We start from the raw sequence: 4,004 nt of genomic DNA on the forward strand, positions 1-4,004 counted from the left end.
CAACCCAAAGACAAAGGATAACTACTCAAAACATCGTAGGATGGCAACACATCATTGGATCATAATATGTGGCATAAAGCACCATGTTCAAGTAGGGATTACAGCGGGGTGCGGGAGAGTGGACCGCGTAAAAGAGATGAGGATGGTGATGATGATGGTGATGTTGATGAAGACGATCACCGTGGCGATGATTCCCCTCTCGATGGCACTCCGGTGCCACCAAGAGAGAGGAGGAGAGGTTCTCCCCTTGTGCTTCCTCCTCCATGGCCTCCCCCCTAGATGGGGAAAGGTTCTCCCTCTGGTCCTTGGCCTTCATGGCGATGATGGCCTCTCCGGGATACTCCTCCATGGCCACCGGTGATGATGGCCCCCTCCGGCAGGGTGCCGGAGAGGGCCTAGATTGATTTCTCGTGGCTACAGAGGCTTCTGGCGGCGGAACTCCCGATCTAGGTTTATTTTTGGAAGTTTTTGTATTTATAGGAATTTTTGGCGTAGGTTTCACGTCAGGGGGGGGATTCCGGGCTGTCCACGAGGCAGGGGGCGCGCCCACCCCCCTGGGCGCGCCCCCCACCCTCGTGGGCAGCCCGGGACTCTTCTGGCCCAACTCTTGCACTCCTGAGGCTTCTTTTGGTCCATAAAAATTCATCAAAAATTGGCACGTCAATCGGACTCCGTTTGGTATTCCTTTTCTGCAAAACTCAAAAACAAGGAGAAAACATAAACTGGCACTGGGCTCTAGGTTAATAGGTTAGTCCCAAAAATCATATAAAATAGCATATAAATGTATATAAAACATCCTAGATGGATAATATAACAGCATGAATACTTCATAAATTATAGATACGTTGGAGATGTATCATTAAATAAAATTAACTCTGTTTTGCAGGGAAAGGTCTCCAGCCGGAAATCAAAGGCGTCTGATGCTTATGCTGGAGACCTAAAACATCTTGTGGGTCGCAAGATAAAATGTCCAAATGGTCTTACTATGTATTTTGTCCCAGGATTCCTTGACAAACATCCTATCTACCCTAACCAGGATCTGAACTTCGATAATATGCTTGTTCGTCAAATGTTTATGCTTCACATTTCCCTTGGTGAAGCCTATCCCCCTAACTGCACTGTAGGGTACAACACCAAAGGCTTCTGAGTGGATTATGGACAGTGGATGCACTAACCACATGACTGGTGATCGAAGTCTTCTCATGGACTCAACCTTACGTCCATCTGACAAGAGTCACATCACATTTGCTGACACTGGTAAAAGCAAGGTATTGGGTCTAGGTAGAGTTGCAATCTCAAAGGATTAACACATGGATAAAGTGATGCTTGTTGAATCCCTTGGTTTCAACTTAATGTCTGTCTCGATGCTTTATGATCTAAACATGATTGTGATATTTGGAAAATACCGTTGCCTTGTTCTTATGGAATCTGACAAATCTCTAGTCTTTGAAGAGTATCGAAAAGACGATCTGTACATGGTAGATTTCTCAGCAGGACCACAGTTGGCCGTATGTATTCTAGCAAAAGCTTCAGAGTGCTGACTCTGGCATCGAAGGGCTAGGGCATGCCGGCATGAGGAACTTGTTGAAGGAAATATGCCCTAGAGGCAATAATAAAGTTATTATTTATTTCCTTATATCATGATAAATGTTTATTATTCATGCTAGAATTGTATTAACCGGAAACATAATACATGTGTGAATACATAGACAAACAGAGTGTCACTAGTATGCCTCTACTTGACTAGCTCGTTAATCAAAGATGGTTATGTTTCCTAGCCATAGACATGAGTTTTCATTTGATTAACGGGATCACCTCATTAGGAGAATGACGTGATTGACTTGACCCATTCCGTTAGCTTAGCACCCGATCGTTTAGTATGTTGCTATTGCTTTCTTCATGACTTATACATGTTCCTATGACTATGAGATTATGCAACTCCCGTTTACCGGAGGAACACTTTGTGTGCTACCAAACGTCACAACGTAAATGGGTGATTATAAAGGTGCTCTACAGGTGTCTCCAAAGGTACTTGTTGGGTTGGCGTATTTCGAGATTAGGATTTGTCACTCCGATTGTCGGAGAGGTATCTCTGGGCCCACTCGGTAATGCACATCACTATAAGCCTTGAAAGCATTGTGACTAATGAGTTAGTTGCGAGATGATGTATTACGGAACGAGTAAAGAGACTTGCCGGTAACAAGATTGAACTAGGTATCGAGATACCGACGATCAAATCTCGGGCAAGTAACATACCGGTGACAAAGGGAACAACGTATGTTGTTATGCGGTCTGACCGATAAAGATCTTTGTAGAATATGTGGGAGCCAATATGGGCATCCAGGTCCCGCTATTGGTTATTGACCGGAGACGTGTCTCGGTCATGTCTACATAGTTCTCGAACCCGTAGGGTCCGCACGCTTAACGTTACGATGACAGTTTTATTGAGTTTTGATGTACCGAAAGAGTTCGGAGTCCCGGATGAGATCGGGGATATGACGAGGAGTCTCGAAATGGTCGAGACGTAAAAATCGATATATTGGACGACTATATTCGGACTTCGGAAAGGTTCCGAATGATTCGGGTATTTTTCGGAGTACCGGAGAGTTACGAGAATTCGTATTGGGCCTTAATGGGCCATACGGGAAAGGAGCAAAAGGCCTCAAAAGGTGGCTGCGCCCCTCCCCTTGGTTTGGTCCGAATTGGACTAGGGAAGGGGGGCGCCTCCTTCCTTCCTTCTCTTTTTCCCTTCCCCTTTTCCTATTCCATGTGGGAGGAGGAATCCTACTAGGACTAGGGAGTCCTAGTAGGACTCCAACCTTCTGGCGCGCCCCAGGGGCTGGCCGGCCTCCCCTCCTCCATCCTTTATATACGGGGGCAGGGGGCACCCCATAGACACAACAATTGATCCTTGAGATCTCTTAGCCGTGTGCGGTGCCCCCCTCCACCAAATTACACCTCGATAATACCGTTGCGGAGCTTAGGCGAAGCCCTGCGTCGGTGGAACATCATCATCGTCACCACGCCGTCGTGCTGACAAAACTCTCCCTCAACACTCGGCTGGATCGGAGTTCGAGGGACGTCATCGAGCTGAACGTGTGTAGAACTCGGAGGTGCCGTGCGTTCGGTACTTGATTGGTCGGATCGTGAAGACATACGACTACATCAACCGCGTTGTGATAACGCTTCCGTTGTCGGTCTACGAGGGTACGTGGACAACACTCTCCCCTCTCGTTGCTATGCATCACCATGATCTTGCGTGTGCGTAGGAATTTTTTTTGAAATTACTACGTTCCCCAACAGTGGCATCCGAGCCTGGTTTTATGCGTTGATGCTATGCACGAGTAGAACACAAGTGAGTTGTGGACGATATAAGTCATACTGCTTACCAGCATGTCATACTTTGGTTCAGCGGTATTGTGAGATGAAGCGGCCCGGACCGACATTACGCGTACGCTTACACGAGACTGGTTTCACCGTTCGGAGCACTCGTTGCTTAAAGGTGACTGGCAGGTGTCTGTCTCTCTCACTTTAGTTGAACCGAGTGTGGCTACGCCTGGTCCTTGCGAAGGTTAAAATAGCACCAACTTGACAAACTATCGTTGTGGTTTTGATGCGTAGGTAAGAACGGTTCTTGCTAAACCCGTAGCAGCCACGTAAAACTTGCAACAACAAAGTAGAGGACGTCTAACTTGTTGTTGCAGGGCATGTTGTGATGTGATATGGTCAAGACATGATGTGATATAATTTGTTGTATGAGATGATCATGTTTTGTAACCGAGTTATCGGCAACTGGCAAAAGCCATATGGTTGTCGCTTTATTGTATGAGATGCAATCACCATGTAATAGTTTTACTTTATCACTAAGCGGTAGCGATAGTCGTAAAAGCAATAAGTTGGCGAGACGACAACGATACTACGATGGAGATCAAGGTGTCGAGCCGGTGACGATGGTGATCATGACGGTGCTTCGGAGATGGAGATCACGAGCACGGTGCTTCGGA

This window comes from Aegilops tauschii, chromosome 1, assembly GCF_002575655.3.
Source record: "Aegilops tauschii subsp. strangulata cultivar AL8/78 chromosome 1, Aet v6.0, whole genome shotgun sequence".
Classification (NCBI taxonomy): domain Eukaryota; kingdom Viridiplantae; phylum Streptophyta; class Magnoliopsida; order Poales; family Poaceae; genus Aegilops; species Aegilops tauschii.